Source organism: Mobula hypostoma, chromosome 1, assembly GCF_963921235.1.
Source record: "Mobula hypostoma chromosome 1, sMobHyp1.1, whole genome shotgun sequence".
Lineage (NCBI taxonomy): Eukaryota > Metazoa > Chordata > Chondrichthyes > Myliobatiformes > Myliobatidae > Mobula > Mobula hypostoma.
In genome coordinates this window covers 46,881,779-46,906,176 of record NC_086097.1, presented here as the reverse complement: position 1 = coordinate 46,906,176, position 24,398 = coordinate 46,881,779, and the positions used below count along the sequence as shown (strand labels likewise).

General features: G+C 44.1%; 1 long non-coding RNA gene across 1 annotated transcript in view; it reads left to right on the top strand.

Moving 5' to 3' along the window:
• Positions 1–24,398, top strand: part of LOC134346373 (uncharacterized) — a 162,913-nt gene that overhangs the window by 42,510 nt on the left and 96,005 nt on the right. The window contains exon 6 of the long non-coding RNA XR_010017923.1: positions 7,732–7,842. This is a non-coding gene — a long non-coding RNA (uncharacterized LOC134346373). The remainder of the gene's footprint in view (positions 1–7,731; positions 7,843–24,398) is intronic.

The following is a 24,398-nucleotide window of genomic DNA, read 5'->3' as shown; positions in this document are numbered from 1 at the left end:
GATAAAGAGAAGACTTATCTGAAGAATGTGGCTGATACGAGAAGGGAGCTGAAAAAGGCTTATGAATTAGCTGAGGTCTTGGCTACCAAGCAAAATTAAGGAAATAAGAGGAGGTATGATCAAAAGGTCAGTTTCTCCCAACTCATGCCTGGAGACCGAATCCTTGTGAAGAACTTGGGGCTACCTGGCAAGCATAAATTGGCTGACTGCTGGACGGCTACACCCTATGTAGTGGAGAGTCAGATGCCAAATGTACCAATTTTCCGGGTGAAACCAGAAAATGGGGATGGGCCTGTCAAGATTCTCCATTGGAACCATATTCTACCTCTGGGACAAGAGGTGCATATTGACCCAGAGTCTGACCTGGGCCCTACACCTAGTAAGAGGACTTTGTGGCAACATGGTGAGACTGAAGGACCAGAAGCAGGAACGATTAAACTGGCGCCTGCCCCTGAATGGGATATGGACTTGGAGGATGGGGAAATAGGGGTGTGGTATATGCTGCCTTTTGCTAACTCCCCAATAATTGAGGAAGAGATTCCCAACCTTTCTCACGCTGAGGCAGATGAAATGGGGGGATTAGCAGTGCTCAGGCAGGTTTGCAGCTGGACCATGAAGGGGGCTGGGCTCTAAAGTAACTTATGAGGCTGAGTTCAGCCAAGTGGCAGAGGGATCTGAGTTGCAGGAAGGAACGAGTGATAGACTGGGGAAACGCCTCACCATATAGACCAGAGGTATCCCAAGGAATGTCTGAAACTGAAGATGTAGATGATGGGATAAGGAGGTCTCAAAGAGTCAGGAGTCCCCCAGATAGACTGGCCTATGTAGCACTGGGGAAACATCCCCCTAGTGAGATATGTCACTACAGGTCGACCTTCATTAATCCAACTACCTGTAATCCGGTTCCTTCGGTAATCTTTCTGTAGTTCGGCATTTTCACTAATCCGGCACTCCTCAGGTCCCAATGGTGCCGGATTAGTGAAGGTCGACCTGTACCATCTACAAATGGATTGAAGGTTCTGACATCACAAAATTCCTTTGAAAACAGTGTTATTAATGATGGGATGACAAATTATTCCAAAGTCATGAGGACATGACTATTTGTGGTGGGGGCGGGGAGAGTGTAATGCCCTGGTTCACATCTTTACTGTTATGCTGTAGGTACTTCATTTAGCAGCTCTATAAGAGCTGCTGTTCTGCTGTCCTGCTGTCAGCCTGTTTGGGTAACTGTTGAAGATAAAGGGATGATGTGGAACATGTGCCATCCAATTAGGGGGAGGTTTTCTTGGTGAAGGACAATAAGGTTGGGCTTGGGGCTTTTGTTCAAGGGGAGATGAAGAGAGAAGTCACTGGAGAGAACCGGTCGTAGCTTACGATCTGGTGGGAGACCTGTTTGTTCGAGGTGGATTGCGAGCAACATTCGGTAGGTGGTGTGTGCTTTCACGTTGACCGAGGGCCCAGGGCATGAGTGACAGAGAAGTTCCAGATGAGCTCCAACTTCTGCACATTTGACTGTTTAATTAGAATGGGCCCTTTTTTGTTATTCTTTACTAACCCTTCAGTTAAGATTTATAAATATAATTCCTTTAATTGTATGCAGTGTACTGTGTGTTATTTCGTGGCATTAATTTGTAACAGGGTAGCCAATGACGTAGCATACACACAAACCGAGGTTTGGGGTGGGATCAAGGGCACCTCAATCTCATGAGTCTGGCGGGGCCGGAGGTTGTCTTCCCTAGACTTACGCAGCTGAGGAAACCAAGGTGGTTTCATACAGTGATGTTCCAGATGCAGGAACTGATGACACAGTGGCCAAGATTGCAGATGATACCAAGATACAGTATATGGAGGAACAGGTAGTGAGGTAGACACAGGGAGTCTGCAGAAGAAATTGGATAAGTTGAGACAGTGGGCAAAGAGGTGGCAGATGAAATACAGTTTAGGCAAGTTTGGGGTTTGTGCACTTTGATAGGAAGAATAAAGTTGTAGACTATTTCATAAATGGGGAGAAAATTCAGAAGTCAAAAGCGCAAAAGGGTCTTGGGCATCTTTGTTTAGGATTTCTCTCAAGGTTAACGTACAGGTTGAGTCAATAGTAAAGAAGGAACATGCAATATTAACATTAATTTCAAAAGGACTGGAATATAAAAGCAAGAAAGTTGAGGCTTTATAAGACATTGCTCAGAATGCATTTGGAATATTGTGAGCAATTTTGGGCTCCTATCTAAGGAAAAGTATTCAGTCCCAAACCTTTGTTCAGGGATATGAGTATTACGACCAGGGATTATGATCAATTTAACTGAGAATTTTTATTTGTGAATCACATGCTCCTTTTTCACAGAAGAGCCCAAAAACATGGACAATTATAAAACATGAAAAACTAAAAATTCAACAATTGAAATTTCAGCAGTTCAAAAGTATCCCCCTTTGCTCAGTACTTAGTTGAACCACCTCTTGAAGCTATTGCAGCCAAAGGTCTTTATGCTGTGACAAGAATACACGATGTAGCTGGCCTGGGCTGGCACCAGTGGAATCAGCAGTTGGTCTGCCACCTGTCTTCAGGAGAGAGAGAGATAAGGAAAACAATGGAGCAGCATTTGGAGATGTTAATGAAGGAAGGAGAGCTGTCAAGATCGGCTCCCCCTTTGAACCCTGAACTGTTGGTAGTGATGGACAGGCGATACCCCAGCAGGGGGATAAAAACGGGACAGGTTCACTAAGGCAGGACACACACGACACCCGAGGTAACAAGACCCTGGAAGAGGTGCGTCTCTCACAAGTCGGTGGGAAGTATCGGGCCATAGACGCACAGGATGGAAAGGCATGATCGGCGGGAACCTGGTGTGTGTCCACCCTTGCCTGGGTGCTGGGTTCACCGCAGAGAAACGATCGTATCTGGAAACGGAGGGGTCACGGTCGGTGACCTCAGATGACATCACAAAGGACTCGCCCAAAAGCTGACTGCGAAGGTCTGTGTGGAAGCCTTGAATATTCATTCGTTTTTGCTCTCTGTCTCCTTCCCCCACACTGTCCATCTCCCACGGCAGCGATTACTGCGAACTGAACTGAACTAAATTGAACTGAACTTTGCGTCACTTTGAAACTGGTCATTTACCCCTAGACAATGATAGAGCTTGATTGATCCTGTTATCTGAATTCTGTGTACATGTATGTTTATCATTGCTGAACTGTTGCATTCATTATCCTTTTGATTAGAGTACTGTGTTGCTTGTTTCTTTAATAAAACTTTCTTAGTTCCAGTAATCCAGACTCCAACTGAGTGATCCATTTCTGCTGGTTTGGCAACCCAGTTACAGGGTACGTAACATAGGTGGGGTTCTCGTCTGCGATTTTGAACGCTAAATTTGGGACGGAGTAAATTGATTGGGTCAAAATTCCCGAAAGAAAGAAAAGACAAACAGCAGAAATGGAGGCTGAGGAAATTATAAAGGCGCCGACCTTGGAGGCATTAGAGGATGCCAGGAAATCGGAACTGGTAGCTGTGGCCAAACAATTGAATCTTGCTAAGGGGAAGTCGACAATGAGGAGACAGGAGATACACAGAGCTATCGTAAACCACTATGTATCTAAAGGTGTGTTTCTCCAAGGCGAGCTGGAGGTGGTGTCTATTGAAAAACCTGCCGGAGACGCGGTACAGGTGCAGCTTGAAAAACTGAGACTCGAGCACGAGTTCCGGGTACGGCAGTTGGAGCGAGAAGAGAAGGAGAGAGAGTTAGAAAGGCAAGAGAAGGAGAGAGACTTAGAAAGGCAAGAGAGAGAGTTAGAAAGGCAAGAGAAAGAGAGAGTTAGAAAGGCAGGAGAGAGAGAGGGAGAGAGAGAGACAGTGGGAGCGGGAGGAGAAACAGAGGGAAAGGGAATTCGAGCTGGAGAAGTTAAGGATAAGGGCAGAGCAGGGGCCCGTGCCGAACCAAGGTGGAGGGTTCCGGGCAACCCAGGAGGTTAGGCTGGTTCCCCCATTTGATGATACCGACGTGGATTGGTACTTTCTCCATTTCGAAAAAGTTGCTACAAGTCAGGACTGGCCGAGGGATAAGTGGGCTGTTTTGCTTCAGAGTGTACTGAAAGGGAAAGCCCAACAAGCTTACTCAGCTTTGTCCGCGGAAGATACCCAGAGGTATGAGGTGATGAAAGAGGCCATCCTCAGGATTTATGAGTTGGTCCCGGAGGCATACCGGCAGAGGTTTCGAAATGCGAGGAAGCAGTGGGACCGCACGTATTTAGAGTTTGCCCGTGAGATGCAGACGTATTGTGAGCGTTGGTGCGCCTCGAAGGGGGTAGAGGGGGATTATGACAGACTGCTACAGCTGATCCTGATTGAGCAGTTTAAAGGTTGTGTCCCTGAGGGTATGAGACCCTACCTAGATGAGAAAGAGGCAGTCACGTTAGCCGCAACTGCTAAGTTAGCGGATGAGTATGCGTTGACGCATAAAATGAAGTTTGCCCCGAGTAAAGGCTACCAGAAGGGACGTCAGGACGGCGGGGAGAGTCCGCCAGAAAGGTCAGTAAGTAAGCCGGGGACTAGTGAGAAGGATAAGGTAGACCGGGAGCAGTCTGGTAGGAAGTCTCCTGGGGTCGTCTGTTATAATTGTGGGAAAGTCGGACACTTTGCGTCCAGGTGCTTTGCCCCAAAGAAGGAGACGGGAAAAGGAAAAATGGGGGTTCCGACTGGCTGTATTGAGCCGGCAAACCAACCTCCAGGAGAGGGGAGGTCGGATAAGGTTCAGGAAGGGCGCGAGAGGTTTATCTCGGCCGGATTGGTGTCGGTGAAAGAGGGGTTAAACCCAATTCCAGTACGGATCTGGAGAGACACGGAAGCTTGTCAGTCACTGATCTTGAGGAGTGTTTTAGACTTTAGTTCAGAGACCGAGACTGGGGAGGTTAGCGTGATCAAAGGCATTGGAAAAGGGACGGAAGCCATGCCTTTGCACCAGATACACTTACAAAGCAACCTGGTCTCTGGACTAGTCACGATCGGGGTGAGGTCCGAATTACCGATGAAAGGCGTGGAAGTCTTGCTCGGTAATGACCTCGCGGGGGGGAATTGTGTTCCCAGCCGTGAGATTGACAAGTCAGCCTGCCAGCATTGAGGCCCCACCCATGGACTTGCAGGTTTACCCCGTTTATGCAATAACTCGACAGATGTCGAGGAAGCTGCAAATGCTGAGATACAGCTAGCTGAGACGTTTCTGCCAGCCTTGTACGAGGAGAGGGTAGAAGGTGAAAAGGAGGAGCGTGGTGGAACAAGAGGAGGTGAGGGGGCTGAGGCAGACTTAGCATTAGCCAGGAAGGACTTTACACAGGCACAAGAGCGAGACGAGGAGCTGATGGGTTTGGCAGAGACAGTTCTCTCTGACGCAGAATTGAAAAGGGAACCAGTCGGCTATTATGTAAAGGAGGGAGTACTAATGAGGAAATGGAGACCACATACTGTGCCTGCAGATGAGGAGTGGGGAGTTGTACACCAGGTGGTAGTGCCGAAAATTTATAGGGGCGAGATTTTTAACCTGGCCCACAAAGTACCCCTCAGTGGACATTTTGGGGTGAGGAAGACAGTCGACAGAATTATGACGCAAACAACAGGAATTCTGCAGATGCTGGAAATTCAAGCAACATACATCAAAGTTGCTGGTGAACGCAGCAGGCCAGGCAGCATCTGTAGGAAGAGGTGCAGTCGACGTTTCAGGCCGAGACCCTTCGTCAGGACTAACTGAAGGAAGAGTGAGTAAGGGATTTGAAAGTTGGAGGGGGAGGGGGAGATCCAAAATGATAGGAGAAGACAGGAGGGGGAGGGATGGAGCCAAGAGCTGGACAGGTGATAGGCAAAAGAGGATACGAGAGGATCATGGGACAGGAGGTCCGGGAAGAAAGACAAGGGGGGGGGACCGAGAGAATGGGCATCATTGCTGAACTGTTGCATTCATTATCCTTTTGATTAGAGTACTGTGTTGCTTGTTTCTTTAATAAAACTTTCTTAGTTCTAGTAATCCAGACTCCAACTGAGTGATCCACTTCTGCTGGTTTGGTAACCCAGTTACGGGGTACATAATAATGTATAAGTCTCTATTAGCTTTGGACAATGTATTGGAGCAAGATTTGCCCATTTCACCTTGCAAAATTGCTCAAGCTGTGCCAGATGACAGTAGCTGGTGCGTGGCAGCGGACAGCAATATGCCACATATACTACTTGGTGTTGAGGCCAAAAAGTTCCACTTCAGTGGCATCTGACCAGAAGACCTTCTTCCACATTTATACAGTATCTTCTAAGTGATGTTTGGCAAAATATTTATGGGCAATGATATGGTTTTTTTTTTAGCTAGGACTTCTTCCTAGCCACTCTTTCATCAATACCCGTTTTGTGCAAGGCCTTAGAGATTGTGGAGCCATGAACTTCATCTCCGGCCACTGATGTCTGCAGTTTGTTCAGAGTGATTGTTGCCATCACTGTAGCTTCTCTTACAAGTGCCTTTCTTCTCCAGCCACTAAGTTTGGCAGCATTACCTAGGCAGTGTGGCTGTGGTTTCATATATTTTTTCACTTTTTCACAATGGACTGCTGAGTTCTGAGGTATGTTCAGTGCCTTTGAGATGGTCTTGTATCCTTCTCCAGATTTGTGCTTCTCTATTATCACCCAAGGGGACATTGCTTTGTGGATCCCACAGAAGGCAAAAAGTGGTTGTAGATGGGTCATATTCTGCATGGAGGTCGGTGACCAGTGGTGTGCCTCAGGGATCTGTTCTGGGACCCTTCATGATTTTTATAAATGACCTGGATGAGGAAGTGGAGGGATGGGTTAGTCAGTTTGCTGATGACACAAAGGTTGGAGGTGTTGTGGATAGTGTGGAGGGCTGTCAGAGGTTACAGTGAGACATTGATAGGATGCAAAACTGGGCTGAGAAGTGGCAGATGGAGTTCAACCCAGATAAGTGTGAAGAGGTTCATTTTGGTAGGTCAAATATGATGGCAGAATATAGTATTAATGTTAAGACTCTTGGCAGTGTGAAGGATCAGGGATCTTGGGGTCCGAGTCCGTAGGACGCTCAAAGTAGCTGCGCAGGTTGACTCTGTGGTTAAGAAGGCATACGGTGTTTTGGCCTTCATTAATCGTGGAATTGAATTTAGGAGTCGAAAGGTAATGTTGCAGCTATATAGGACCCTGGTCAGACCCCACTTGGAGTACTATGCTCAGTTCTGGTCGCCTCACTCCAGGAAAGATGTGGAAGCCATAGAAAGGGTGCAGAGGAGATTTACAAGGATGTTGCTTGGATTGGGGCGCATGCCTTATGAAAACAGGTTGAGTGAACTTGGCCTTTTCTCCTTGGAGCGACGGAGGATGAGAGGTGACCTGATAGACTTGTATAAGATGATGAGAGGCATTGATCGTGTGGATAGTCAGAGGCTTTTTCCCAGGGCTGAAATGGTAGCCACAAGAGGACACAGGTTTAAGGTGCTGGGGAGTAGGTACAGAGGAGATGTCAGGGGTAAGTTTTATACTCAGAGAGTGGTGAGTGCATGGAATGGGCTTCTGGCAACAGTGGTGGAGGCGGATAGGTACATGGAGCTTAGAAAGATAGAGGGCTATGGGTAAGCCTAGTAATTTCTAAGGTAGAGACACGTTTGGCACAACTTTGTGGGCTGAAGGGTCTGTATTATGCTGTAGGTTTTCTATGTTTCTATTTCCTAATCTTGTCTTTAATGCTCTTTTGCCTTTAGGTGGTCTGTTGAAAATCTACCATACTGTTGGATCTTACAGAGAGGGGATTATTTAGTCTTACAAATTCATTGAAAACAGCTGATCCTCCAATCAACAAATTGAGTGAGTTGGTAAGGTAATACTGTATATTGCTGCTGAGGAAAGTTAGTATAGTAATTATACTATGGAACTATTGAATCCATTTTAATTTTAACCTAGTTATAAATGGCTGGGAATGGACAGAAAATTATTGTCTGCATAACTTAATAATAAGCAAATGCTTCGAGAGGCTGGTCAAGGACTACATCTGCAGCTTGCTACCACCCACACTGGACCCCCTACAATTCGCCTACCAACACAACCGATCGACAGATGACACAATAGCCGCAGTTCCACACACCGTCCTTACACATCTGGAGAGGAGTGATGCTTATGTGAGAATGCTGTTCTTGGACTACAGTTCAGCATTCAACACCATAATTCCCTCCAGGCCTGACAAGAAGCTCAGGGACCTCGGCCTTCACCCTGCCTTGTGCAGCTGGATCCTGGACTTCATGTCAGGTCGCCGGCAGGTGGTAAGAGTGGGTTGTCTCACCTCTACTCCTTTGACCCTCACCATAGGAGCCCCCAGGGCTGTGTACTAACCCCCCCCCTTTACTCTCTGTATACCCATGACTGTGCTGCCACCTAATCTCCAATCTGCTAAATAAATTTGCAGATGATACTGTATTGATTGGCCTTATCTGAAATAATAACGAGGCAGCCTACAGAGAAGTCATCACCCTGACACTGTGGTGTCAAGAAAACAACCTGTCCCTCAATGTTGCAAAAACAAAGGAGCTAGTTGTGGACTACAGGAGGAACGGAGACAGGCTCACTCCTATTGGCATCAGTTGATTGGGGTTGAGAGGGTGAACAGTTTCAAGTTCCACAGTATACACGTCACCGAAGATCTCACTTGGTCTGTACATACTGGCTGTGTGGTGAAAAAAGCACAACAGCACCTCTTTCACTACAGATTGTTGAAGAAATTTGGTGTGAGTCCCCAAATCCTAAGGACTTTTTACAGGGGCACAATTGAGAGCATCCTGACTGGCTGTATCACTGCCTGGTATGGGAATGTACTTCCCTCAATCGCAGGACTCTGCAGAGAGTGGTGCGGACAGCCCAGCGGATCTGTGGATGTGAACTTCCCACTATTCAGGACATTTGCAAAGATGGGTGTGTAAAAAGGACCCGAGTCATCCCAACCACAAACCGTTCCAGCTGCTACCAACCGGGAAATGGTAGCACAGTATAAAAGCCAGGACCGACAGCCTCTGGGACAGCTTCTTCCACCAGGCCATCAGACTGCTTAATTCACGCTGAGACAATTGTATTTCTAAGCTATATTGACTGTTCTGTTGTATATCTTACTGTACATACAATTTATTACAAATTACTATAAATTGCACATTGCACATTCAGACAGAGACATGACGTAAAGATTTTTACTCCTCATGTATGAAGAGCACAAAGTTTCTATGTGTGCACATAATGACTAACCTGGACCCAGGACACTTACACATTAATTAAGAAGGCACAGTAGGTCTACACTCTCTGAGGAGATTGAGTTGTGAAAGGCTCCTGCCCTCATTCTAACAACTTCCTACAGGAGAACTATCAAGAATTTCCTGTCTGGCTGCATCATTGAATGTTACAGAAGCTGCATCAGATGGCAAAATCCTACAGAGGATAGTAGAAACTCGTGAGAGGATCATTAGGTTCTCCCCCCCCGTCCATTTGTGACATTTTCTGGGAGCATTGTTGAGTCAGAACCAGGACTACCAGATTGATTAACAGCTTCATCCCTCAGGCTGTGAGATTAATGAATACCCTGCCATCATCAAGGTCTTGTCACTAGGGCAGCGAGCTGTTTACTGTTTCAAATCAAATCAAGTTTAATTATCTTTCAACCATACATGGATACAGCTGAAAGAAACAGCGTTCCTGTGAGGCCAAGGTGCAAAGTATACACAACACATTCAAATTAGCGAGTGGAAAATGTAGTCACGCAGTAAAACACATATATAGCCCAAGATCTTGAGCGACATGTCCCACAAATTGAGGGTACACTTTCCAGCAATCCAGCCTGTCATTCCATCAATCGAACACTGGAGGCCAGCACTGGTGGGAGAGACCAGCCCTCAACCGAGCACGGACAGCATGCTGCACTGCCTCTGGTGTCTCCTCTCCTGGACTGCAACAGCAGACAACCCCATGGCTTGAGGCCTAGTCCTCACTACAACTGAGGCTACACAGTTGTCCCTCCACCTGTCGCATCACCAGATAAAGGAAATCAGGCCTCTGGTATCTTACATTATCAATGTCCAACAGGGTCTTGTAAGAGAAATGTCCATGACAATCACCCACGGTTACATTGCATGCTGATTTCACGCACCAACTCCAATTCCTTTGAGTAGCAGGAAGCAACACAGTCTGCAGCCAGGTCAGCTCCTCTGAACCCAATCTGGCTGCTCCAACACACGGGTTGGCTCCTTCTCTGACATGCCGGTTGGCACCTCTGACACCCTGTTCAGCTATTCGGATCAACAAGCAGCTCACTGATGAGGTACCCAAAGTACTTGGAGTCCAGAATTGTCTTGTGGTTATAAAAAACACATTTAACACAGGAAAAAAAACACCTTTGGTTGACTCCCAAGAGGCTGCTATGTCGGAGTGCGCCGCGAACTTACTGGGAGGTTTATAGCTCACCTGGGCTGCTCACTACATGCATTATGAATTGTATTTTATTGACGTGTTTATGATAATATTTCGGTTTACACACTATGTGTGATATGTTTTCTGAATGCACCATTGTTCAGAGGAGTGGTTGTATATATTTGCAGTCAGATGACAATACACTTGAACTTGATATGTTTTCATATTTGCAGCACATGTAGAAAGCAGAGTGAAGCAAAAAAAAAAGCTTGATCATTAGCACTGTGGGATTTTCCAATATAGTTGAATCATCTTCGCCATTTTTCCACTCAATTCCTTTTTCCAGTACCCTGCCTTTATGGACTGTATAATTTCTTCTTTTCAAGCCTATATCTTTTAAAACTTGTTTCTATAGAGTATAGATACTATGGGAAAAAAAGATCTGATTGATTTTGTGTGTTGCTACCTCTTATATAATTTTCCATGCTCTTGGTAGTGATTAATAGAAGATTATTAGTAGGGGCTGAGCATTGTATGTGTTACTATATCTGATCTGACATATTGAATGAATTTGCCTGTGATTATTTCACTATACAATATTAACGTTATGCCTAAACATATTTAGGTCGGTGACAAAAAGTTTGAATTTATTAGCTACAAAGAATATAAAGAAAGCAAATCTATTTAAACTCTGTATTAAGCAAATACTGTTACAAGTCCCAGGAGCTGAAAACTGTCCACTCTCTGATACAGACTCTTTTCCCCTTTACACCAAAATAGACACCCAAGACTAGATTAATTCAGTAATAGGTATTCATAGAAACAACTTGACATACAAGGGCTTAGGTCCTTTATGCCCAATGCTAATGCCAAAATACTAATTTAGCAGATGAGGGAGGAAGGTGTGTTACATTTATCTCCTATAATTTTTGAAGTTTTTACTGCTGTCCCAACATGCCATATTCCAAATCATCATGACAAATTGGTGAAAACAACTGTACACTTGAGATTATTGAACGATCAACCAGGTGCCTCAGTCCTATACTCTGAATGAGTATCTTTATCGGTCGGATTGTCATGTACATGTTCAAAGATTCGAAATATGTTTAATATCAAAGTACGTATACAGAATACAATTCTGAGATTTGACCTCCTGTATGCAGCCACGAAACAAAGAAACACAGAAATGCCATGGAACCCATTCAAGAAAACATCAGAACATCTAACATGTGAAAAAAAACAAGTGAAAAGAGGGAACAGCACATAGAATATCAAACATGGAACCAGCAGTACTCAGTTTTGTTCAGTTCAACGCAGCGCCGCTAGCCATTGCAGGCTGCAGGACCATTCTTTGTTGGAGCACCCCAGCCCTCATCAATTGCCCCTTTCAAACCCCTCAAAAACAAAGCAACCAGAATCCAGGAACACATGCACCATGAACCTTGAAGTCCCTCAAAACAAGTCAACAGCCTCGCTGATCAATTCTGGCAATGTGGATCCTGAAACTTCTGAACTTTCCTCCGACTGCATAGTGAGAGGGTGAGAAAGATCAGTCAAACTCAGGCAGACTACGCCAAACACCCGTCCATCCTCCGCTCTCATCCTTGTCAACTTCAACCTTGCTTGATGTCTCAATCGGAATGTAACAATGAAGTCAATCATGGGCTCGTGCCCTTGATGCCTCAATTGGAGAGAAGCAGTGGAGTCCAGCATCGGCTTGTGCTCCATCTCCAGACTGCCAGACATCCAGGCCACACACTCCGCTACCATCCTCATCAGACTCCCTCAGAGACAGCAAGGCGTCAGATTGCTCAATTGATCCCAAAATGCGCCATCAGAATGTAAATCATGGATTCCAATTGTATACGGTTTAGTAGTAGAATCATATTTGAAAGAAATAGTAAAAGAAGTTGTTTTGTGAACTGTCAGCAGGATGTCGCCATTGGTTGTGTTGTTTGCTGGTGCCATCTTGTTGGAGATTCATAATAATAATCTGAAACTTTTCTCTGCATGACTATTTTTATTGTAAATCCATGTTGTTGGTGGGGTTGTAAAACGGATATTCATTTATTTCTTTAATTCTTTTATTAAGAATACTTAGGGCCCCTGCAACTTCTGCACTTGCCTCCCACAGGGTCCAAGGGATCACCTTTTCAGGCCCTGGCAATTTATGCACCCTAATTTGCTTCAGGACAACAAGCGCCTCCTCCTCTGTAATCTGTATAGGGTCCACTACGTAACTGCTGCTTTGCCTCACTTCTCTTGACTCTGTGTCTGAGAAAATACAGATGCAAAATATCTGTTTAAAATCTCTTCCATGATTTTTGGCTCCAAGCATAGATTACCACTCTGGTCTTCTAGAGGACCAATTCTGTCCCTTGCAATCCTTTTGCTCTTAACATATCTGTTAAGATCTGTTAAGAAGGGAACCCTTAGGATTCCTCTTCATATTGTCTGCTAGGGCAACCTCATGCCTTCTTTTAGACCCCCTGATTTCATTCTTAAGTGTTTTCTTGCAGTTCTTATACTCCTCAAGTGCCTCATTTGTTCCTACCTACCTATACTTGATACGCAGCTCCTTTTTTTCTTAACCAGGCTCTCAATATAAAAGTAAGGTTCCCTAAAGGACTTCCAGCATCTGCATATCTTCTCTTGTTTGTGATTGGTTCCCTAAACCTGTTGTATTTACCTTTTATTCTGATAGGCACATACATTCAAGCTTTGCACTCTTAAAATTTCACTTTTAAAGGCCTCCCACTTACCAAGCACACCTTTGCCAGAAAACAGCCTGTCCCAATCCATACTTGCTGGATCATTTCTGTAACCATCAGAATTGGCCTTTTTCTAATTTAGAATCTCATCCGATGGACCAGATTTATGTTTTTCCATATTTACTTTGAAACTAATGGTATTTTGATCATGAGTTGCAAAGTGTTCCACTACACAAACTTTTGTCACCTGCATGTCTCAATTTCTACTAGGAGATCAAGTATTGCACTCTTTCCAGTCAGGACTTCTGTGTACTGTGTAAGGATACTTTTCTGAACGCATTTAACAAACTCTTTTCCATCCAGCCTTTTTACAGTATGGGAGACTCAGTCTATATGTGGAAAGTTGGAATCACCTACAATCACAACCTTATGTTTCTTGCAACAGTCTGTAATCTCTCTATAATTTTGCTCCTCTAAATTACACGGACTGTTGGGTGGTCTATAAAATAATCCCAATAATGTGGTCATACCTTTCTTATTCCTCAGTTCTACTAATAAAGCCTTAATTAGATGAACTCTCCAGTCTGAGCACTGCTGTGACATTTTCCCTGACTAGTAATGCCTCCTCTCTCCCTTTATTTCCTCCTGCTCTATTAGGTATAAACCATCCCTTCTGTACAGGCCCCACCTTCCCTGGAAGAGAGCCCAATAATTCAAACTTTTGAAGCCTTCCTTCATACGCTATCTCCTTCGCCACGGGTAGCAATCTTGAGATCACAGCCCTGGAGGTCCTGCCCTTTAATTTAGCACCTAACTCCCTTAACTCACTTTGCAGAATCTCGTCATTGGTATCTACATGGACCACGACCTCTGGCTGTGCACCCTCCCACTTAAGAATGCTGAAGTCTTGATCCAAGATGTCCCAGACCCTGGCACCTGGGAAGCAACATACCATCCAGAAATCGCGTTTTCGTTCACAGAACCTCCTTTCTGTTCCCCTAACTAACATATTACCTATCATTCACTTCTTCTCTCCCCTTCTTTCTGAGTCACAGAGCCAGACTCAGTGCCAGAGACCAAACCACTCTTACTTTTCTCTGCTTGGTTATCCCCCAACAGTATCCAAAGTGGTATATCTGGTGTTGAGGGGGATGGCCACGGGTACTCTGCACTGGCTGTTTAACCCCTTTCCCCTTCCTGACTGTCACCCAGTTTCCTGTGTCCAGCTAGGGTGTAACCACCTCTCTATATGAACTATCTATCATCCCTCAGCTTCCCGAATGATCTGGAGTTCATCCAGTAACTCCTTAATATGGATTGTTAGAAGCTGCAGCTAGTTGCATTTCTCGCAGGTGTAGTTGTCAGAGCCACTAGAGGTCTCCCTCCCCTTCCCACATCCTGCAAGAGGAGTATTCAACTATCCTGCCTGGCCTCCCTATTGTTCCAACAGTACAAATATAAAGAACATGAAATAAACTGGAGGAAAATTATCTACGTATAGCTTTTTCACCTTCTGTTACTCAAGCTTCCTCTCACTGAAGTTTAAAAAAGCTAAGGCCTCAAGATCCCACTCTAACCTGTCCACTTCAACAATGGCCACTCTGCGTGCTCCTGCCTTATTAATTTATACTTGCCAATCAATCCCGTTTGCTGATTTTGTGCTTCACAAAACACCAAATTTTCATGGATTGATGCCTTACGTACTCATTTTGTAAACCTGATTGTGCTGCATCTTCTCAAGCTCTGGATTGCTGATTAGCCGCTGTTCAAAACCATCTAATATATAGTTTTCATCGTACTTCCTTTTCTTCAACATTTCAACTTAAATTGAGTCTTCAAAAATATAAAATAAATAAAGTTAAAATATTTGATTCAATTGACAGTTTTGAAACTCATTTTTTGTATGTTATAAAATAATCTGTTTGATAATCTTGCAAAGAAATAAGTAATCTGTATGTTAATTAAGTGAGGAGTAAAATATTCATTGATGATTGGCGTTTTTCTCATTCAGTAGACATGGAATATTGGTTTTTCTCTCATGTCCATCATACATATTCCAGGATTGATTATTTTTTTATTGATAGCCAAATGATTCTATCAGTTCGATCCTGTGAATAAAAAGAGATTGCTGTCTCACATCACACTCCTGTGCTCCTATCTTTAAATCTCCCTGGTCTTCTTCAAACAAATAGGTTTTGGCGATTTAATTTAACTTTGTTATCTGATAAAGATTTTTTAAAGTTTATGGAGAGACAAATTACTCTTTTTTTGAAGGGAGTACATTAAAGGAGACTTCTAGTTTTATCAGATGGGATGCCTTTAAGATGTATATTAGAGGACAAGTTGTTTCTTATACTGCAAGTATTTAAGAGAAAAGCTAATAAAGAGAGAAGTGATTTAGCTAATCAGCTGAAACAATTAGACCAAGAGTATGCCTTGGCTCCAGAACCTGCCTTATATAAAAGACGTGTTGAAACTAAAACTAAATATGATCTCCTTTTAACCTATCCAATTGAAACCCAACTCCTAAAAGATAAAAGTCAATTTTATGTTCATGGAGATAAAACAGGTAAATTATTGGCTGATCAAATTAAAACCTTTATAGCTAAACAGCAGATTATAAAAATGTGCAAAGCTAATGGTGATAGGACAACTGATTATTTAGAAATAAATGATACTTTTAGAGCATTTTATTCTAAACTCTATGGTTCTGAATCTTCTAAGGATAACACTGTAATGAACATTTTTTTAGACCAACTAAACATTCCTACAATTTCTGCTGACAACAGAAAGTTGTTGGAACAACCTATTTCTTCTGAGGAAATTGTTGAGGCTGTGCACTCATTACATTTGAGGAAAGCTCTGGGTCCAGATGGATTTTCTGGAGAGTTTTACAAGATCTTTTCCTCACTGCTTATACCTCACTTATGTTCAGTTTTTTCGGATTCATTCAAGTTGGGCAGACTCCCTCAATCTTTTTATGAGGCTTCCATTTCGCTTATCCTTAAAAAGAATAAGGATCCAACTGAATGTCTTCTTATAGACCAATTTCTTTACTTAATGTTGATACTAAGATCCTATCTAAAGTTTTGGCCCAGAGGACTGAAAATATTTTACCATCTGTCATTTCCGATAACCAAACTGGATTTATCAAAAATCGATATTCTCACCTTAATATTTGTCGATTATTAAATGTTATTTATTCTCCTTCTAACATGATATCGGAATGTGTGGTATCCGTGGATGCTGAGAAAGCTTTCAACAGAGTTGAATGGAATTATTTATTTAAAACTTTAGAAAAATTCAATTTTGGACCTGTTTTCATTCAGTGGATTAAATTACTTTATTTAGCTCCTTCCACTAGGGTTATCACTAATTTTCATAATTCCAAGCTATTTAAGCTTCACCATGGCACTGGACAAGGCTGTCCATTGAGCCCTTTGCTTTTTGATCTGGCCTTAGAACCTTTAGCCTTTCGAGAATCTAATGATATCACCGGTATCTTAAGGAGAGACACTATTCACAAACTCTCGCTGTACGCTGATGATCTGCTGCTATTTATTTCTAATGTTGAGATTTTGTTACCCCAGGTGCTTTCTTTACTCTCCTGTTTTAGCCAATTCTCGGGTTATAAATTAAACCTACATAAAAGTGAACTTTTTCCTTTGAATAATTTGATACCAACAAATTCTAACCTTCCTTTTAAAAGTGTAAGAAACCAATTTACCTACTTAGGTGTAACTATAAGCGTCTATTTAAAGAAAATTTTCTTACCCTATTGAATCACGTAAAAAGGATGCTATCAAATTGGTTGCCTCTTTCGTTATCACTGATTGGCCGAGTAAACTATTAAAATGAATATATTACCTAAATTTATACATCTTTTTCAGGCATTGCCTATTTTTATTCCTAAATATTTCTTTGATTCTCTTGACTCTATTATATCTTCTTATATATGGAAGAACAAGCGTTCTAGATTAAATAAAATTCATCTTCAGAAAGATAAAAAGAATGGAGGATTAGCTTTACCAAACTTTAGATTTTATTATTGGGCAGTTAATATAAGAAATCTTACATTTTGGTTATATAATATTAATCGTGAGGATTGCCCGATGTGGGTTTTTTAAGAAGCTAACTCTGTTAATAAATTTTCTATTATTTCTCTTCTTGGATCCTCACTTCCTTTGTCTCTGAGCAAGTTAACTGATAATCTGGTAGTTAAACACACTATGAGAATTTGGATACAATTCCAAAAATACTTTGGCTTATTGAGATTTTCTCTTTCCAGTCCCATTTTTTCTAATTTTTTAAAAACCCTCTATGATTGATGCGGCTTTTAAAGAATGGGATAGATTAGGTATTAAGTGCTTTCAGGACTTGTTTATAGAGGGAAGTCTCTTTTCGTTTGAACAACTGACAACTAAATATAGTTTACCCAAAACTCATTTTTTTCGATACCTACAAATAAGAGATCTTTACGGTCTCAAATAAGTACATTTCCTAAAAGTCCTGATAAGAACTTCTAATAGATGTAATTTTTAATTTGAAACCTTTTTATAATGGATCTATATCTAATATTTATAATATGCTGTTGGGAATGAGAAATGTTCCTTCAGATAAAATTAAAAGTCTTTGGGAACAATATTTATAGACTTCAATTTCCGAGGAAACTTGGAATCAAATTTTTAAATTGATTAACACTTCGTTATGTGCCCCCCACTCTCTCCTACAATTTAAAGTGGTCCATAGGGCCCATATGACCAAGGATAAGTTGTCTTGTTTTTATTTAGATATATCTCCGTATTGTGATGAATGTAGTAATCGAGAAGCTTCACTCATTCATATGTTTTGGACATACCCGAGTCTTGGAAAATATTGGAAAGAAGTACTTCAAACTTTCTCGATACTTTTCAAAGTAAACGTCAAGCCTGATCCTTTGACCGCTTTATTTGGTTTTGTTGGAGGAAAGGATATTATTTTGGAGTCATCTGACTTGCACATTTTGGCTTTTATGTCTCTTATGGCCAGAAGGACGCTCTTGCTTAAATGGAAAGATGCGGCCCCTCTTATTCACGCTCAATGGTTACGTGATGTGATGTCATGTTTAAATTTAGAGAAGATTCGATGTTCAATCTCTGAGCCTAGTCAAGACTTTCTAATGTTGTGGGGACCTTTTTTGAATTATTTTCAAAACTTATTTGCTGTTAAAGCACAGATGATGACTAATAATTTTTTTTCCTTTTTTTCTTTATTAATCAGCTTCGGTCTTGGTAGTGGGTTAGATTTTTTATATAATAAACATACTATATTTCAATGTTACGAATTAATCTTTATGAATATAGGGTAAGGAGTCTTTATACAGGTGTCCCCCGCTTTTTGAACGTTCACTTTACGAAACCTCACTGTTACGAAAGCCCTACATTAATATGCTGTTTTCACTTTCAGAAGGTGTTTTCACTGTTACGAAGAAAGGCAGCGCGCGAAAAAATCAGCGCGCCCTGAGCAGCCGCTGTGCCCCAGATTCGGAACGGCTTTGCTTTAACACGTTGCATTGAGCAGCCGTTGGCAAGATGAGTTCTAAGGTGTCGGAAAAACCTGAAAGAGTAAGGGTGTTACACTTAGCGTAAAACTAGACATAATTAAGCGTTTCGATCGTGGTGAACGAAACAAGGACAAAGTGAGTTTGGCTTGTGGAAGTTGACGAAGATGATGTTGAAGAGGTTTTGGCATCCCATGACCAAGAACTGATAGATGAGGAGCTGATGCAATTGGAAGAGGAAAGGATAACAATCGAAACCGAATGCAACCAAATGCAGAAAGTGAAGCAACTGCGTGAGATTTTTGCTGCAATAATAAAGTACGACTTTAATTTTGAAAGGGTACGTAGGTTTAGGGGATATTTGCAGGATGGTTTGAGTGCTTACAAACAACTGTATGATAAAAAAAATGCGCGAGGCTCAGCAGTCAAGCAAGCCTTCCACATCAGCCACAGCAGACGACAAACCTTGACCTTCGACATCGAGGCAGGCAGTCATAGGAGAAGATGAGCTGCCTGCCCCGATCGACGATGAGATGACACCCCCGTGTCCCACCACCCCAACACCCGGGCCCCAGACAGATACTGTATCGATTCACGGAGAATGCAGCAGTAACTGGAAGGCACACAGAACATCTTTAAGAAAAAAGCCGAAATAAACATGCTAATTAATTAGGTGCTGCCGACACGTAATTGTCGGCCCAGAACAGAGGCAATACAATCGGCAATGAGCACTGATCTGGGCCAACAATTATGTGCTGGGCAGCTGCTAATTAATTAGAATATTTATTTTGGCTTTTTTCTTAAAGATGTGTTGGGTGCCTCCCAGCTACCGCTGCATTCTTCGCGGCAATGTATCGGGTCGGCGGCCCAGAGGGTGGGGGCCACTGCACCACCCAGCCTGTGACGACTCAGTCTAACACACTATCATCAGTGTGCTCAGCGCTGTTTTCCCAATTCCGATAAGTGATACTACACTGTACATGCATTATTTCTACTTTATATAGGCTGTGTATTTTTACGTGTTATTTGGTAGATGTGGCAGCTTCATAGTTTAAAGGTTACTGGAGAGCACGTTTATGCCAACAGTGCTTGCGTGAGATTTTCTGCCGAGAGCGCTTGCGTGAGATTTTCGCTATGGAGAATCTGTGCAGACAATCGTTGTAGAGAAGTATTTCTACTTTATATAGGCTGTGTATTTATCATATCATTCCTGCTTTTACTATATGTTACTGTTATTTTAGGTTTTATGTGTTATTTGGCATGATTTGGTAGGTTATTTTTGGGTCTGCGAACGCTCACAAAATTTTCCCATATAAATAAATGGTAATTGCTTCTTTGCTTTACGACATTTCGGCTTACGAACTATTTCATAGGAACGCTGTACCTTCAGATGGCGGGGGAAACCTGTATGCGATTTAGTATAATGTATTGATATACTTTTTTTCTTGTACTCTGTATTCTTATATGTAAAATTAATAATAAAAATATTGGAAAGGATAAAATATTCAAGAAATTTGTGTGCCAAGTAAATAAAATAAGGCAGGTTTTACAATTTATCCAAAGCTTAACACTTTTAATGGCCTTTAGATGCTCAGATAGACATAAAGACTACAGCAGTAGCCCAGGCTTTGTGTCCTTCCTAGAAGTCAGCTATTATTGCGCATGGAGTTGCACGGTATCACAAAAGGCTACGTAGCCTTACGGAATGGTAAGAGTTCTCATTTGATCTGCATTGATCAACAAGCAATTGTAGATAAGGAATAATCGAGAGCAATGTAAATGTCTATGTCACAAAAATGAGATCATGCGACTTCATGTTTGGATGCTGAATGACTGCTAGGAACAGGGCCGCCCGATCATTGGCTACTACATCGCATGAGCGTCTGCAGACAGGAAGATGCCAATCGCGTTTGATCCAGCAGCGAGTCTAATAGCTACCGTAATTTCAAAGTTGTGATTAGCGTGCTGTAAATGATATTTTGGAGATATTCTAAACAACTGTAATGTGATATGAAAATATCTGTGATTTTTACAGGTGACAAAGTCACAGGTACTGCTAATACTACTGTGGTTTGTTGCCTACATTTATCATTGTAGAAAATATAATTTCAGTTAGAGGTTAGTGAATATAAAGATGTAAATTTTTTCCCATCTAAGTTTATGGACCCCCTGGAATCACTCCGCTGGCCCCAAGGGGTCTGTGGTCCCCAGGTTAAGAACCCTTGATGTGTTATGATTCGGTCAATTTTTTTATTATACCACTAGGAAGAAACGTTGGTCAGTTTAGCAATGAAAGTTAACAGCTAAAGTTCTGAGTAGACAAGAATGTGGTAACTTTCATCTCAGCCCCTAAATGACCTACAGTATAGCAGTACTGAAGCACTGAATTTACATAGTTTGGTTTCTCAAATCGTACTAATAATAAACTCCTCTGATCCAGTCAATTCTTCTGCTTTGCTTTTTAAACCTACCTGTATTTTCCTACTTAATAATAATGTAAAATGAAAATATTAAATAAAGTTGGGTCAGAAGTTCAATTGTTTCATGTTCCTTCAATCTAATATCACTTAGTTTGTAATTAATCTTGTCTTGCCCTGTGCAACATATTGTGAGATTCTCCAGTTCCTGGAAAAATAATATTTCATAACTATTTTCGAACATGCATAGTATACAGAGATTTCATCTGAAAATATGGTACTGTAGCGGTGTGCTACACACAGCGCTAAAATAACCACACGTAGTCGGTGAGTTGGAGTTGCGATAAAAGCAATTTATTCAAACTTCGCGGCCTGCTTTAAAGCCTTCCCGTTCCCGCCCTCCCTGGGCGGTACTGCTGTAGGGAATGCATAATCGCAGACCCTTTCCGCGTGCGGGATTTTCCCTTGTTAGTGAAGATGGCCTGGCGCCCTTTTTGGGGCCAGCCTCTCTGGCGGTGCGTGCCGGTTTGTGTGTGCTAGAAAGTGGGTCACCAGATTATCCCCCCCCCCCAGAACTGGCGATACCTACCCCAATGTCCACAGTCTGGATCGGCCTCTGTTTGGGAGGTCTGCCCCTGCGCCGCGGTGCCTGAGCCTGGACCGGCTGCGCCAGGTCCACATGGGCCGGTTTGAGTCGGTCCACCGTGAAAACCTCCTCTCTCCCCCCAATGTCCAGCACGAACGTGGACCCGTTGTTCCTGATCACCTTAAACAGCCCTTCGTAGGGCCACTGTAGTGGTGCCCGGTGTCCGCCCCATCATACAAAAAGAAACTTACAGTTCTGCAGGTCTTTGGGTACGCAGGTCGGGCTCTGTCCGTGCTGTGAAGTGGGTATGGGGGCCAGGTTACCGAGCCTCTCACGTAGTCTGTCCAGGACTGCTGCGGGTTCCTCCTCTTGCCCCCTTGGGGCCGGTATGAACTCTCCTGGGACTACCAGGGGTGCGCCGTACACCAACTCGGCCGACGAGGTGTGCAGATCCTCCTTGGGCACCGTGCGGATTCCAAGCAGGACCCAGTTAGGCCCTTCCAGGCGGGCCATGAGAGCCGACTTCAAGTGACGGTGGAAACGCTCCACTAGTCCGTTGGACTGTGGGTGGTAGGCAGTTGTGTGGTGTAGCTGTGATCCTAAAAGGTTGGCCATAGCTGACCACAGGCTGGAGGTGAACTGGGTGCCCCTGTCGGAGGTAATGTGGGCTGGTACCCCGAAGCGTGCTACCCAGGTTGCGATCAGTGCTTGGGCGCAGGATTCGGAGGTGGTGTCGGTGAGCGGGACCGCCTCTGGCCATCTGGTGAACCGGTCTATCATCGTTAGGAGGTACCGTGCTCCTCGCGACACTGGCAGGGGCCCCACGATATTCACATGAATGTGGTGAAACCTCCGGCTGGTGGGTTCAAACTGCTGCGGCGGAGCCTTGGTGTGCCGCTGCACCTTGGCCGTTTGGCACTGCGTGCACGTTTTGGCCCATTCATTGACCTGTTTACGCAGTCCATGCCACACGAACCTGTTGGAGACCAACCGGATGGTTGTCCTGATGGAGGGGTGCGCTAAGTTGTGAATGGATTTGAAAACTTGCCGCCGCCAGGCTGCTGGGACGACGGGGCAGTGTTGGCCGGTACCTACGTCACACAGAAGGGTCCTCTCACCTGGGCCTGCGGGGAGGTCTTGGAGCTGCAAACCGGAGACCGCAATCCTGTAACTGCGGATCTCAGTGTCTGCCTGCTGTGCTTCCGCCAGCGCTGCATAGTCCACCCCCTGGGACAGGGCCTGTATGGTCAGTCTGGATAGTGCATCCGCCACGACGTTGTCCTTTCCCGAGACATGCCGGATGTCCGTCGTGTACTCGGAGATGTAGGACAGATGTCGCTGCTGGTGGGACGACCAGGGGTCGGACACCGTGAATGCAAAGGTAAGCGGTTTGTGGTCTGTGAACGCGGTGAAGGGCCTACCTTCTAAGAAGTACCTGAAATACCGGATTGCTAGGTATAGTGCCAATAGCTCCAGGTCGAAAGCACTGTATTTGAGTTCGGGTGGTCTTAGGTGCGTATTGTGCTGCCATTTGCGGCCCCCAGGGTGGGTCCCAGTTTTCTGTTGCGGGTGTAGTAACTTGTTGAAGGTAAGACGCTGATCTCCGCTCCGGTGTCGACCAAAAAGCGGCGTCCCGACTGCTTGTCCCAGACATACAGGAAGCTGTCCTGATGGCCAGCCACCCTATCCATCAGTGGCGGCTGGCCCTGGCATTTCCCGGGAATTTGCAGGGTGGTCTACAGTGGTGGGCCTCTGTGCCCCACCGCTGGTGGTAGAAGCACCATTGTTCTTTGGGCTCCTCACTCCTGTCGCCGGGTTTTGTAGGCTCTGCTGCCGGGCCTGGTCTGGTCTGCCGTTGGGCACGCGGCTTGGTGATCTGTGCGATGGACGCCCCTCTCTCTTTCCTGGCATTCCACAGCACATCTGCCCGGGCCGCCACCTCCTGGGGGTCGCTGAAATCTGCGTCGGACAGCAGCAGGCATATGTCCTCGGGTAGTTGCTCTAGGAACGCCTGCTCAAACATGAGGTAGGGTTTGTGTCCTTCAGCCAGGGCCAGCATCTCGTTTATTAATACCGACAGTGGCCTGTCTCCCAAACCATCCAGGTGCATTAAGCGGCGTGCTCATTCGCGCCCTGAGAGTCTGAAAGTCCTTATGAGCAGGGCTTTGAATGCTGTGTATCTGCTGTCCTCCGGGGGTGACTCTATAAACTCCTCAACTTGTGCAGCTGTCTCCTGGTCGAGTGAGCTCAGCACGTAGTAGTAGCGAGTGGGCTCCGAAGTTATCTGCCGAATGGGGAATTGTGCTTCTGCTTGTTCAAACCATAAGTGGGGTCGCAGCATCCAGAAGCTTGGCAGTTTTAACGAAACTGCGTGAACAGATGCGGCGTCGGTCATCTCTGGTCCAAATATTGTTTGGGCTGTCGGGGTCACCAATTGTAGTGGTGTGCTACACACAGCGCTAAAATAACTACACGTAGTCGGTGAGTTGGAGTTGCGATAAAAGCGATTTATTCAAACTTTGCAGCCTGCTTTAAAGCCTTCCTGTTCCCGCCCTCCCTGGGCGGGACTGCTGTGGGGAATGCATATTCCCAGACCCTTTCCGCGTGCGGGATTTTCCCCCTGCTGGTGAAGATAGCCTGGCGCCCTTTTTGGGGCCGGCCTCTCTGCCGGTGCACGCCGGTTCGTGTCTGCTAGAAAGTGGGTCACCACAGTACAATAAATGTGCAATTGGTG